This window comes from Pan paniscus, chromosome 1, assembly GCF_029289425.2.
Source record: "Pan paniscus chromosome 1, NHGRI_mPanPan1-v2.0_pri, whole genome shotgun sequence".
In the NCBI taxonomy this organism is placed as follows: Eukaryota; Metazoa; Chordata; class Mammalia; order Primates; family Hominidae; genus Pan; species Pan paniscus.
The window spans coordinates 6242529-6258291 of NC_073249.2; positions in this window are offsets into that span (position 1 = coordinate 6242529).

Below are 15763 nucleotides of genomic sequence, written 5' to 3' on the forward strand. Positions count from 1 at the left end.
CCCATAAGTTTTGATATGTTGTGTTTTCATTTGTTTCAAGGTATTTTCTAAGTGTTGTTCAAGTCCCCTATATTTTTAATGCACTGACTTATCATTTTATCTATTGCTTAAAGTAAGCTATTGAAGTCTCCAACTATTATTGTAGAACTCTGTTTATTTCTCGCTTCAGTTCTGTAAATATTTCTTTCACAAATTTGGGGGTTCTGTAGTTTGTTGCATATATGTTTAAAATGATATCTTCTTGATTAATTGATTCCTTTATTAATATATTCTTCTTTGACCCTTGCAACCATTTTTTGAGGTAAGTTCTAATTTTTCTGATATTAAAATAGCCATTCCTGCTCTCTTTTGGTTACATTAAAATATTTACATGAATATCTTTTTCTGTCCTTTCAACCTATTTGTGTCTTTAGACCTCAAGTGAGTCTCTTGTAGACAGCATATAGTTGAATCATATATATATATATTTTTTGAGGTGGAGTCTTTCTCTGTCACCCAGGCTGGAATGCAGTGGTGCAATCTCGGCTCACAGCAAGCTCCGCTTCCTGGGTTCATGCCATTCTCCTGCCTCAGCCTCCCGAGTAGCTGGGACTACAGGTGCTCGCCAACACGCCTGGCTAATTTTTTTGTGTTTTTAGTAGAGATGGGGTTTCACTCTGTTAGCCAGGATTGTCTCAATCTCCTGACCTCATGATCCACCCACCTTGGCCTCCCAAAGTGCTAGGATTACAGGCGTGAGACACCGCACCTGGCTTGCCTGCTGTTTTTAAAATTACTGCCTTCTTTTGTTTTCAGTTGATTTTTGTGTAATAAGTTCTAATTTTTTTTTTTTTTTTAATTTTGAGACGGAGTCTTGCTCTGTCACCCAGGCTGGAGTGCAGTGGCACCATTTCGGCTCACTGCAAACTCCGCCTCCTGGATTCAAGCAATTCTCCTGTCTCAGCCTCCCGAGTAGCTGGGATTACAGGCGCGTGCCACCATGCCCAGCTAATTTTTTGTGTTTTTGGTAGAGGTGGAGTTTTGCCATGTTGGCCAGGCTGGTCTTGGACTCCTGACCTCAGGTGATTCACCTGCCTTGGCCTCCCAAAGTGCTGGGATTATAGGTGTGAGCCACTGCACCTGGCCTGATTTCTTTCTTATTTCCTCTTTTGTATATTCTGTGAATCCTTTACAGTTACTATGGGAATTAAATATAATATTCTATAGTTTTTAACAGCCTAATTTGAATTGATACCTAGTTAATTTAAATTGCCTACAAAAACTGCTGCTGTATAGCTCTGTTCTCTCCTTTGTTATTGGTGTCACAAATTACATCTTTGTATACATTGTGTGCCCAATAACATAGATTTAAAATAATTTTTATGCACTTGGCTTTTAATCCTGTAGAAAATAAAAAGTGGAGTTACAAACCAAAATTACAAGCCAAAATTACTGGCTTTTATGTTTGCCTATAGATTTATCTTTACTAGAGATCTTAATATCTTCATTTGTCATTGAGTTGCTGTCTATCATCCATTTATTTCAACTCCTTTCTTACAGAGCAGGTCTATCGGTAATGAACACCCTCAGCTTCTGTTTGGGAATGTCTAAATTTCTTCTTCATTTTTGAAGTACGGTTTTGCAGATATAGGTTTTCTATTTGACAGTTTTTTCTTTCATCACTTTAAACATACTATCCCACTGACTTCACATCTGAAAGCCTTCTGCTGACAAATCTATTGCTAATCTTTTTTAAAAAGAAATCGTATTTATTTAATTCACAAATAATGGTTGTGAATATAAATATTAAATATAAATATATTTAATTTAAATATAAGGTACAATGTGATTTTTTAATCTATGTATACATTGTTACAAAAGATTAAATCAAGTAAATTATCATATCTACTACCTCGCCAACTTTTCTTTTGTGGTAGGAATATTAACGATGTATTATTTTAGTAGTTTTGGAATATACAATTCATTATTATTAACTGTGGTTACCATGCAGTATAATAGATCACTAAAACTTACTCCTGCAGTCTAACTGACACTTTGTACTTTGTGATCAACATCTTTCCTTTACCCATCCTTCTCCCAACCCCAGCCTCTGGTAACTACCTTTCTACTCTGTTTCTATGAGATCAACGTTTTTGGATTCCACATATACGTGAGATTATATAGTATTTGTCCTTCTTGTCAGGCTTATTCCCCTAATCCCCAAACTCTTTCCTCTGTTCTCCATATTCAAACCAAACAGGAGGTCCTCTAGATTTACCTCTGTCCTGTTTCTCAAGTGTATCCTTTTCTCTCTATTCTTATTGCTACTTAGTTCATCATTTCTTGTTAGAATTACAATATTGCTTCTTACCATGCTTTCCTAATATGTGTTTGACTTTCTCCAATACATTCTCCACGTCCCATAACTGATCTGAAACAGTTATGCAAATGATATTCACCTTTTCACACAGTTGTTCAATGGTTTCTCCTGGCCTTTAGCAAAGTTCAAACTCTGGCCATGACATGTAAGGTCCTTTAGCACAATGTCCTTCAGGTCTATTCATGTTGTCACAAATGATAGGTTTTTCTTCTTTTTAAAGGCTGCATAGTATTCCAGTGTGTATATATACCACATTTTCTTTATCCATTCATCCGTTGATGATAATCTTATTGATGATCTCTTTTATGTGATGAATGGCACCACTGTAGGGATTGGGGAAATCTTTTCCTCACCGTTTGACAGGTTTGACAGGTTTATGGCTGAGGCCTTTATAACAAAAGGCAGATTAACAAGAGAAAAACATACAAATTCACTTAATATATATTTTATATGACATGAGAAACCTCATAAAGAAATGAAGACTCAAAGACACAGGTAAACCAGTGGCTTTTTTTTTTTTTTTTTGAGACAGAGTCTCACTCTGTCACCCAGGCTGGTGTGCAGTGGTGTGATCCTGGCTCACTGTAACCTCTAACTCCCAGGTTCACGTGATTCTTGTGCCTCAGCCACCTGAGTAGCTGGGATTACAGGCGTGCACCACCACACCTTGCTTGCTAATCTTTGTATTTTTAGTAGAGACAGGGTTTCTCCATGTTGGCCAGGCTGGTCGCAATCTCCTGGCCTCAAATGATCTGCCTGCCTTGGCCTCCCAAAGTGCTGGGATTACAGGTGTGAGCCACCACGCCCAGCCAACCAGTGGCTTTTTAATGCTAGGTTTGATGAAGAAGTGGATAGCTGTGAAGAATGTTTGGATCAAAAAGTATGATCTAATGGTAACAAACTGGGGGGAACTTAGCAAGACCTGTTAGTTCCAATTCTTTTCTGTGTCCCTGTGCCTTCAGAGATAAGGATGTTCCTTTCCTCTGCTTCTAGAGAGGGCATTTCTTGAATGTGGGTCTTATGACCTGCTTCAGGGGAGAAGGGTGGGAAAATGTCAGAGAATGACCTTCCTAGGTTTTATGACCAGCTTCAGGGGAGAAGGTGAGGGGGAAGTGAAAGTGATGTTCCTGCTTCTGCTATTTTCTCAAATACCAAGGTGCCGTATTTTAGGGTAGTGTGATCCTGAATCCCATCACCATCATCAATATTCCCCTAATCCCCAAACTCTTTCCTCTGTTCTCCATATTCAAACCAAACAGGAGGTCCTCTAGATTTACCTCTGTCCTATTTCTCAAATGTAGCCTTTTCTCCCTGTTCTTCTCGCTACTTAGTTCATCATTTCTTGTTAGAATTACAATATTGCTTCTTACCATGCTTTCCTAATATGTTTGACTTTCTCGAATACATTCTCCACGTCCCATAACTGATCTGAAACAGTTATGCAAATGATATTCACCTTTTCACACAGTTGTTCTTTGGTTCCTCCTGGCCTTTAGCAAGGTTCAAACTCTGGCCATGACATGTAAGGTCCTTTAGCACATGGGCCTCCAGTCTCAGTAGTCTGAACTGACTGGAGGTGTTTCTTCTTGCCTGTTGCCAAGCCTTCAAGCAGACTCACTCATGGATGACACAGCTGTCTGCAAGTGCCTACTGTTTGGTCTCAAAACTTGTAGTGACAGGTGTGTCTTGTCACTTTCTGGTGTACATTGCAGATCTGCCTTGTTTATCATTCCAAGATGAGCTCCGATGTGAGTGACCCTGACAGTGCAGAGTATAATCAAATGCCCTTTGAACTGAGGGAGCACAATTCATTGCTGTTAACACATTTTACAGTTTATAAGGTTATCAGCCCCTTAACTCCTGAGATTTCTTCAAGCTTGGCTTTGAATCTGTAAACACAACTGATTTATATCACAAAATTGACATAAAATATAATACTTATTGTTTCATTTTATAAATTCCTTAGCTCATAAATTATAATTAAAAAAATAAGATTATGTTTTCCCTTCCATCCATCTCACTAAGAAATAGTATCATAATTCTTCAACAGTGAATTTTCTGTATGGGAGAAAAAGATGTTTTAACATAAATTTAGCCAATTTTTGAATAATTGCGTTACAATTATAAATGCTTCTTGTAAGCCAGACTCAACACTTCTTAGGGTTATCTATGAAAAATGAATAATAGATAAATAAAAATAAGACCTCATTTTGAAATACTATAGGAATTTCATGTGTCCACTTTTAATTTTTAGCAACCATAATCTAACCTTTTTTCTGTATATGAACAAACTTAAATTTTAAACACTAGAAACATGTTTCTGCTTAACTCCGGTCTGAAGTTGGAGGTCTAAGGCAAGAAAAAGGTGCAAGTAAGTGGAGTCCAAGTCTTCAAGGACATCAAAAAAAGAATTTTAAAGTCTTTTTTTTTTTTTTTTTTTTTTTTTGAGATGGAGTGTCACTCTTTCACCCAAGCTGGAGTGCAGTGGCGTGATCTTGGCTCACTGCAACTTCTGCCCCCCAGGTTCAAGTGATTCTCCTGTCTCAGCCTCCCGAGTAGCTGTGATTATAGGTGCCTGCCACCATGCCCAGCTAATTTTTGTATTTTTGGTAGGGATGGATTTCACCATGTTGGCCAGGCTAGTCTTGAGCTCCTGACGTCAGGTGATCCACCTGCCTCGGCTTCTCAAAGTGCTAGGATTACAGATGTGAGCCATTGTCAAATATTTTCTTGTAAAATCTAGCTGTTCAAGTTAGCTTACAATCATGTTGGTCTTTCTAAATAAAACTGCCTTTTTATAATAAAAAATTGTTTTAAAAAAATAAAATATTGGCTATTTGTCAAGAGCCTGTGCATTTTAATATAAGATTTGAAATTTAAATTAATGATTGATGAGACAAATTTTTTAAGCACAGGGAATTGAAAGTATTTTTAAATTCTAAGAAAAAGAAAAAAATGAAAATAAGTCACATTCATTCAATAACTTCATCTGTAAATGAAGTCAGTTGGAATTGAATTCATGATGTATATTACTTAATCATACCATAGGACTCATTTGTTCAGGCAGAAGTTAGTTTACCTTAAACTCAGTTAGGAGCACAATCTGTTCCACTACAGTGGAATCTCCTCATTGTAATGGCTGTTCAAAATTAACGGTCTAATTACAAAATTTTCTGAACTTATGCCATTGAATTATTGTCTTATTTTTAGGTATAGGATGAGCCCCAAACATGTAAAATATGATGAAGCGTGTGTACTTGACAAGTGTATTGGTTATAAACAATGGAAACCAACTCTGACTAAGGGGAGCCAAACAGGACTTACAGGAAAGTCATCAGATAGCACACATTTGGAGACATATTGGCAAATAAAGCTAGGAGAACAGGAAGGAACCAAGGGAATGTAGGTCATCAAGAGCCCAGGCCAGTTCAAATGCAACTGTGCAGGTACAGCCACCACTGTATCCTCCCAACTGAGCCTCTTGACTCTCAACTCCATTGCCTCCACACCTATAAAACATCTGCAGAGCAGCATCAACCATAATAACCAGGCCTACTTCTTGACATTAGTGGATTCAGGCTCCAAGTCCCAGAGAGAAGGTGCCTCAGATGGGTTTGGGGAGATCAATGCCATATTGGAAGCAAAGGTCCAAAGAGTTATGGATTGAATTGTGTCTCCCCAAAATGCATATGTAGAAGTCCTAATCCTGAGTACTTTAGAATGTGACTTTCTTTGGAAACAGGGTCATTGCAGACACAATTTTATATATAATAACTGTTAAGATGAGGTCATGCTTGCGTAAGCTGGGCTCCTAATTCAATATGACTAGTGTCCTTATAAAAAGGGGAAATTTGGAGACAGACAAACACATAGAGAGAATGCCATGTGAATTTCAAGGCAGAGATTGGGTGATTTATTTGCAGGCTAAATAATGCCAAAGATAGCAAACTACCAGAAGTTAGGGTAGAGGCATGAAGCAGAAAGAACCAACCCTTCCTATACATTGATCTTAGTCTTGTACCCTCCAGAATTGTGAGACAATACAATTTCTTTTGTTCAAGCCATCCAGGTTGTGGTACTTTGTTATGGCAGACTTAGCAAACTATTATAATACACCCATCTCCAGCCAAGACTCCAAGAGCAGCAAATTCTCCATTCTCGCCATTCCTATTCAACATAGCAATCAGTCAAATGAAATAAATAAAAGGCATCCACACTGGAAAAGGAGAAGTCAAATCTCTGTTAGCTGATAACATGATCTTATACCTAGAAAACCCTAAAGATTCTGCTCAAAGATTCCTAGACCTGATAAATAACTTTAGTAAAGTTTCATGATACAAAACTAATGTACAAAAATAATTTGCATTTCTACACCAACAGCGCTCAAGCTGAGAACCAAATCCAGAGCTCAATCTCATTCATAATGGCCACACAAAAAATATTCTGTTTGTGCAAAAGTAATTGCGGTTTTTGCCACTACTTTCAATGGCAGAAATGGCAATTAATTTTGCACCAACCTAATAAAATTCTTAGGAATACATTTATCCAAGGAGGTGAAGTACCTCCACAAGGAGAACTACAAAACACTGATGAGAGAAAAATGGAGATGAAACAAACAAATGGATAATGAAGCATTCCATGCTCATGGGTTGGAAGAATCAATATTGTTAAAATGTCCATACTGCCAAAAGCAATCTACAGATTCAATGCTATTTCTACTAAATTAGCAACACCATTTTTTACAGAATTAGAAAAAAAACTATTCTAAAATTCATATGGAATCAGAAAAGAGCCAAATAGCCAAAGCAATCGTGAGCAAAAAGAATAAAGCTGGAGGCATCACATTATCCAACTTCAAACTGTACTGCAAGGCTACAGTTACCAAGACATCGTGATACTGGTACAAAAACAGACACATAGACTAACAGAACAGAGACCCCTGAAACAAAGCCACACATCTACAAGCAGTTAATCTTCCTCAGAGTCCACAAACATAAACAATGGGCAAAGGACACCCTATTAAATACTGCTGGGAAAACTGGCTAACCATATGCAGAATAATGAAACTGGACCCCTGCCTCTCATATACAAAATTAAACTCAAGATGGATTAAAGACTTGAATGTAAGACCTCAAACTATAACAATTCTAAAAGAAAACCTAGGAAATACTCTTCTAGACATTGGCCTAGGCAAAGAATTTATGACTAAGTCCTCAAAAGCAAATGCAAAAAGACAAAAATTGACAATTGAGATATAATTAAACCAAGGATATTTTGCACAGCAAAAGAAACTATCAACAGAGTAAACAGAAAACCTACAGAATGGGAGAAAATGTTCACAAACTATACATCTGACAAATCACTAATATTCAGAATCTATAAAGAACTTAAATCCAAAGAATAATAACTTCATTAAAAAGTGGGTGAAGAACATAAGCAGACACTTCTCAAAAGAAGACACACAAGCCGCCAGCAAACACATGAGAAAATGGTCACTATCACTGATCATCAGAGAAAAGCAAATCAAAACCACAATGAAATACACCTTCACATCAGTCAAAACAGCTATTATTAAAAAATCAAGAAATAACAAATGATGGCGAGGTTGCAGAGAAAAGGGAACACTTATACACTGTTGATGGGAGTGTAAATTAGTTCAACCATTGTGGAAAACAGTGTGGAGTTTCCTCAAGAAGCTAAAAGCAGAATTATTATACCATTTGACTCAGCAATCCCATTACTGGGTATATACCCAGATGAATAGAAATTCTACCACAAAGACACAGGCATGCAAATGTTCACTGCAGCACTATTAACAATAGCAAAGACATGGAATCAACCTAAATGCCCATCAGTGACAGATTGGTTGAAGAAAATGTGGTACATATACACCATGGAATACTATGCAGCCATAAAAAAGAGCAAGATCATATATTTTGAGGGAACATGGATGGAACTGGAAGCTATTATCCTAAGCAAACTAACACAGGAGCAGAAAAGCAAACACCACATGTTCTCACTTGTAAAAGTAGGAGCTAAATGATGAGAACTCATGAACACAAAGAAGGGAATAATAGAAACGGGTCCACTTGGAGGGTGGAGGGTGGGAGATGGGAGAGGAGAAGAAAAGATAACTGTTGGGTACTGGCTTAATACCTGGGTAATGAAATAATCTGTACAACAAACCCCCATGACACAGTTTACCTATTTAACCTTAACTGGTACCCCCGAACCTAAAATAAACTTTTTTTTTTTAAGTCAAAAAATAACAGATGTTCATGAGATTGTGAAGAAAAGGGAATGCTTATACACTACTGATGGGAGTGTAAATTAGTTTAGCCTCTGTGGAAAGCAGTTTGGAGATTTCTTAAAGACCTAAAAATAGAATTACCACTCGACCTGGCAATCCCATTACTGGGTATATACTCAGAGGAAAATAAATAACTCTACCAGGAAGACACATGTACTCGTATGTTTATCACAGCACTATTCACAATAGCAAAGACATGGAATCAACCTAGGTGCCCATCAGTTGTGGACTGGCTAAAGAAAATGTCATACATATACACCATGGAATACTATGCAGCCATAAAAGAATAAAATCATGTCTTTTGCGGCAACATGGATGCAGCTGGAGGCCACTATCCTAAGTGAATTAACACAGAAACAAAAAAACTGAATACTGCATGTTCTTATTTATAAGTAGGAGCTAAAGATTGGGTATACATGGACACAAAGATGGGAACAATGGACACTGGAGATCCTGAAAAGAGAGAGGAAAGGAGGGGAGCAAGGGTTGAAAAACAATCTGTTAGGTACTATCTTCTCTATTTGGGCAACAGGATTATTAGAAGCCCAAACCTCAGCATCATGCGATATACCCATGTAACAAACCTGCACGTGCACCCCTGAATCTGAAATTAGCAAAAAATGTTGATGTTCTGATCCTCAATGTAATGGTATTAGGAGGTGAGAGGGAATTATCCTGATGATAGAACCCTCATGGTTGGCATTACTGGCTTTATAAAAGGAACCTCAGAGAGCTCGTTCCTCCCTCTCTGCCAGGTGAGGATAATACCTGAAGTCTGAAGTCTGCAACTCAGAAGAGAGTCCTCACAAGAGCCTGACCATATGGCGCTTTACACTAGGCCATGAGTATCTTTTGCATGTTGTCACTGTTTTTATTGTTTTATCTACCTACCGCAATTCTCTCGTGTAGCACAAAGTTCCATTGCCTCGGTAGACCTTCTCCAAACCTTAAAAACCATCAGTCTAGGCTGGGTGTGGTGGCTCACGCCTGTAATCCCAGTGGGCAGATTGCCTGAGGTCAGGAGTTCGAGAGCAGCCTGGCCAACGTGGTGAAACCCCGTCTCTACTAAAAATGCAAAAATTAGCTGGGCATAGTGGCGGGTGCCTTTAATCCCAGCTACTCAGCAGGCTGAGGCAGGAGAATCTCTTGAATCAGGAGATGAAGTTGGCAGTGAGCTGAGATCGTGCAACTGCCCTCCAGCCTGGGAGACAGAGGCAGACTCTGTCTCAAAAAAAGCAAAAGCCATCAGTCTTGGCCAGGGAGAGTGGCTCATGCCTGTAATCTCAGCACTTTGGGAGGCCGAGGCTGGCAGATTACTTGAGGTCACGAGTTCGAGACTAGCCTGGCTAATGTGGTGAAACCCTGCCTCTACAAAAAATACAAAAATTAGCTGGGTGTGGTGGTGTGCACCTGTAGCCTCAGCTACTCGGGAAGCTGAGGCAGGAGAATCACTTGAACCCAGGAGGTAGAGGTTGCAGTGAGCCGAGATCATGCCAGTGTACTCCAGCCTGGGCGACAGAGTGAGACTCTGTCTCAAAGAACAAAAACAAATCATCAGTCTTACTAGGGAGTTTTTTTTTTTTTTTTTTTTTTTTTTTACAAAAGGGGACTTGTGCACAAAAAGTGGGTGAAGCCACTCTATTTGTTTGTCTGCAATTTGTTGTCTCACAGAACACAGAGCCCCACTGGGCTGAAGGGAACATTCTATGTGTGTCTGAAGAGGCTGCAACAGTTTGCTAGACCTCGCATAACATGGTATCACAGACTGAAGGGCTTTAACAACAGAAATTTAGTTTCTCACAGTTCTGGAGGCAAGAAATTTGACATCAAGCTCCTGGCCTGGCTGGTTTCTCTGAGGCCTCTCTCCCTGGCTTGTAAACAGCTGTCTTCTATTTCTGTGCTCACAAGGTCTTCTCTTGTGCCTCCCTGTGTCCTTGCTGCCTCTCCTTATAAGGACTCTAGTCATAGTGGATTAGGGCCCACCCCAATGAACCCACTTCATGTTAATTACCTCTTTTTTTTTTTTTTTTTTCCTTTTTTGAGATCGAGTCTTGCTCTATTGCCCAGGCTGGAGTACAGTGGCGCGATCTCGGCTCACTGCAACCTCTGTCTCCCAGGTTCAAGTGATTTTCCTGCCTTAACCTCCCAAGTAGCTGGGATTACAGGCGTGTGCAGCCACACCTGGCTGATTGTTTGTATTTTTAGTAGAGATGAGGTTTTACAATGTTGGCCAGGCTGGTCTCGAACTCCTGACCTCACATGATCCACCTGCCTCAGCCTTTCAAAGTGCTGAGATTACAGGTGTGAGCGAGTAGTAACCGCACCTGGCCATGTTAATTACCTCTTTAAGGAGCATATGTCCAAATACAGTTAGATTCTGAGGCACTGAGTGTATGAATTTGTGGGAGGGAACACAATTCATCTGATAACATATACTAACTCCCTCCGGAGTACACATATGTCAGATTGTATAGCTACAGCCCGATAACTTTCCAAAAGGGCTGTAGAAGGTACATTGTCACCAGCAGTCCCTGAAGGTAGCTGGTTCCCTGCATTCAGCCTCCCCTGGAGGTTAACATTTCTAATGTTTTGCCAACCTGGTGTCTGTGTGGCAAATACAATCACGTTGTTCCTTTCATTCCCAAGTTTCCCAATGGATGTGTTTGTTGTCTTTCAGTTGTTTAATATCTGCTCGGGGCATCTTTTCCCTGAGCCAAATGCTCAGATCCCCTAGGTTCTCTGATGAGCTTTCTCCCTGGAGTCTCCTGACATTTTCCCTTTTGCCAGGTGTGGGATTGTTTTAGCTATTTCTCAAGACTCCCTTTAATGTTAAAGGAAGAAAAACAAATTATGTTGCTTTAAGTCCAAAGAGTTCTTCTAGAGTGTCTTGCCCTGTGCACTGTCTCTGAAAAGGAGAGGAAAGGAGGCTTCCCCAGGTCCTTCTCCTCCATGGCAGGAGCAGGCCGAGCCTCAGGTAGTTTAGAGGGAATTTCATGCAGCCTCCCGTGTGGATGATTCTCTGTTCTGACTCATGTGCTGTTGAGCAGCCATTTGACATCCAAAAGTCTGTGTCTTCTCATCTATACAATGAGTGTATTTTTTTTGAGGACTCACTTGGATAGTGCTCTTCATACAGGCTGTTAATACAGGTGGGTGCTGTTGCTCCACAGTTGCCAAATACTGTGATGGTGCCTTGAAGCTATTAATGATTTGATGAATATCTGTCCCCCCCATCACATTTTACATTGAAAGTCTAAAACCTTTTTCACCATGAACACCCATGTCCTCCACATGGTTGTTCCCTGAAGGGTTGAGGCTTCCTAGTCTGATCTCCAGATCCCAATTCCCTGGTGGCTCATGATGCTGTCACTGACTGTGTCCTTCCTGGTCCTCTCTAGTATGAAAATGAGCGTACTCTGAACCTAGGGGAGATCTGTACTATGCAGAGGGACCCCCCAGCCAGGCACAAGGGAGAGGCTGGTGGAATCCCTGGTTCCAGCCTTCCAGGGTCAAACCATCCCCTCCTTCAGGAGCTTCCTGGGCTCCTAGCGGGACTTCACCACCGTCCTACAGTTCTTGTAAGGGAGGAGACCACCCCTCATATTGTCTTATGCCCAATTTCTGTCTCCAAACAAAGAAGAACTAAAAGCTAAAAGGCAGAAATGAAATCCACAGGCAGACAGCTTGGTGCCACACCTTGGGCCTGGTAGTTAAAGATGGACCCCTGACCTCATCGGTTATGTTATTATAGATTACAGACATTGTATAGAAAAGCACTGTGAAAATCCCTGTCCTGTTCTGTTCCGTTCTAATTGCTGGTGCACGCAGCCCCCAGTCACGTACCGCCTGCTTGGTCAATGGATCACGACCCTCTCACGCAGACCCCCTTAGAGTTGTGAGCCCTTAAAAGGGACAGGAATTGCTCACTCGGGGAGCTCGGTTGGAGACGTGAGTCTTGCCGAAGCTCCCGGCTGAATAAAGCCCTTACTTTTTTTTTTTTTTTTTTTATTATACTTTAAGTTTTAGGGTACATGTGCACATTGTGCAGGTTAGTTACATATGTATACATGTGCCATGCTGGTGCGCTGCACCCACTAACTCGTCATCTAGCATTAGGTATATCTCCCAATGCTATCCCTCCCCCCTCCCCCCACCCCACAACAGTCCCCAGAGTGTGATATTCCCCTTCCTGTGTCCATGTGTTCTCATTGTTCAATTCCCATCTATGAGTGAGAACATGCAATGTTTGGTTTTTTGTTCTTGCGATAGTTTACTGAGAATGATGATTTCCAATTTCATCCATGTCCCTACAAAGGACATGAACTCATCATTTTTTATGGCTGCATAGTATTCCATGGTGTCTATGTGCCACATTTTCTTAATCCAGTCTATCAATCATTGATGGACATTTGGGTTGGTTCCAAGTCTTTACTTCTTTAACTCAGTGTCTGAGGGGTTTTGTCCGCGGCTTGTCCTGCTACACCTGGAGCAGCTGTTCAGCAGGCGAGTGTCTGTTTCTTTCAAGGCACACCCTACTACCTACTAGCTGTGTCTAGGGATGCCACTGCAGCTTTCTGAGCCTCAACTTGCACCTCTGAAAAGTGGAGTAGTAAGATGAATCTCAGTGAGGTTCTTGTAGGAATGAAATGGCCTAAGACATGACAGGTGGCTCCTGAGTGCCTGGCTCTGTGGAAAGGTTGCTGGACCTACTGTGGTTGTTCATATTTCTTATTCTTCTTTTCCCCCGTCTCAGAAGAAGCTGTTTTCATCATGTCTCAGTGGCCCCTGTCTCTCTCTGTTTGGCAAAGCACATAGACAGCAAATCTGTTTTTACATTTGTAAGGGAGATTTAAGATTCCTTCTAGCTAATCTTTGTCCTCGATACAGACAGAACAGGGATCTCTAGGTGCTGGGAGAGGAATCTGTCCTAAATCTGAAAGGTTTACAGTAACAGTTGATCAGATCACAATTCATTCATGGAAACATCCACAACAAAAAGAGGAAACTGTGTGTGATTTTCATGATAGCCTCAACAATTCCATCTGACACTAGGGTGTTAAAGAAGGCACGAGAGTTTTAATTAAAAAGCCAAATTCTTTATTTAAAAGTTATAGAAATTTGAAGTAATAACAATATAAATAAGTCCTTGGGCAGGATGGGGGCAATGGTGACCCCAAGGCGCAGCTGGTAGGTCCTGCCTGGGCCTGTGCCCTTTGGAAAATACATTCCCACCTGCCTGCCAACCAGGAAGAGCCCGTCCTGGGCAGCACCTCAGAGGCCCCCAGCTCAGACGCTCAGCTGAGGGCAGGTCCCAGTCGCCGGAGGAGGAGAGACCACGTCCTGGAGCAGGAGGAGGAGTTGCTGGAATTCCGCCCCGTCCGCCCCCATCAGCGGCAGGCCAGGCGGGGACGTGGAGGGGGCGAGCGGGTGGAGTTCGCGCCCATAGGCCGGGTGGCGGCTTGCGAGAAGCAGACGTTGTTCAGGTCGTGCTGGGGCCGAGCCTGGCCCGCGGGAAGCTCTTCAGCGAGGCCCAGGAGCCGGCCCGCCAGCCCTGCTCTCCGCCTCCGCGGCTCTCCCTGCGCCCAGGACCGAGAGCAGCGCGAGGCCTGCTGGCCGGAGCCCCACTGGCCTCCGCCTCTCCGGGGGAGCCTCTTCCAGCTCCAGGGCTGAGGCGAGTGGGGGCAACAGACACCACGATGTCAGGCAACGCCTCGCCGGGCTGGTTCTTCGCAGTCCCAGGACCGGGGCAGGAGCGCTGCGGCTCTGGAGCTGGCCGTGGTGCTGGATGGATGTGTGGGAGGCCCAGGGCTGCAAGTGACTCTGGCTCCGGAGCAGGCGGCATGTACCAGAGCCAGCACTGGAATTGCCTGTGTCTCTAGACATTAAGCAGGAGCTGGAAAAGGAGAATGAGTCACCAACATCAGTCACTTTCCACTGGCCTTTCTAAACACAGAAATGACCGCACAGAATTTAATGGAATTGGAGCCCTCAAACACCACCCCTGGGAAGTCTTCCAGGCTGCAGGCCTCCTCACTGTCTGCCTTTACCTCGATGGGCTCCAGAGGCTCCAGCTGCGCAAAAGCAATATGCACGTGATGCTTCAGGCCCCATCCAGGCCAACCGACCTGCACAGAGGCCGCCTAGGTTGAAGGACACTTCGACCTGCTCGTGGCCTTTTTTTTTTTTTTTTTTTGACTCTCAGGCTTATTGTGGAAACAGGGATCATGTAGATTCATTACTAAGTCAGATCAGTCACCTTTTGCCCTCAAGGTTTTAGCGTCAGAGGTTCCAAAAATTATGAGTGCCAGTTGATGTGTCAGGTGTTTTCGCTCATCTGGGTTGCCAGAACAGAATACTATAGACCAGACAGCTTATATGCGACAGAAATGTGTTTCACACAGTTCTAGAGATAGTGAAGTCTGAGGTCAAGTGGTCTGGTGAGGGTTGGCTTCCTGGTTCAGAAACAGCCAATTTTTTTTTTTTTTTTTTTTTGAGATGGAGTCTTTCTCTGTAGCCCAGGCTGGAGTACAGTGGCACGATCTTAGCTCACTGCAACCTCTGTCTCCCAGGTTCAAGCAATTCTCCTGCTTCAGCCTCCCGAGTAGCTGGGAATACAGGTGTGTGCCACCACAGCCGGCTAATTTTTTGTATTTTTTGTAGAGATAAGGTCTCACCGTGTTAGCCAGGATGGTCTCGATCTCCTGACCTCGTGATCCGCCCACCTCAGCCTCCCAAAGTGCTGGGATTACAGGCATGAGCCACCGTGCCCAGCCAGAAACAGTTATTTTTTTTTTACTGTGTCCTCACATTACAGAAGCTATGAGGGAGCCATCTTGGAGTCCCTTTTATAGGGATACCAATCCATTCATGTGGTCTCTGTCTTCATGACTTAATCATCTCCCAAGGCTCCACCTCCAGATACATCACTTAAGGGTTTTGATTCCAACATATGAATTGGAGGGGACAGAAACCTCTGGTCTACAGCATCAGGTTACCCTGACCCTCTTGTCCCCAGAGAATTCTATAATCTTCTATGAATATTTGCTGGTCTCCTCTGGAGTTTGCTAAACTTCTCTGGGTTTAGAAAAATATTT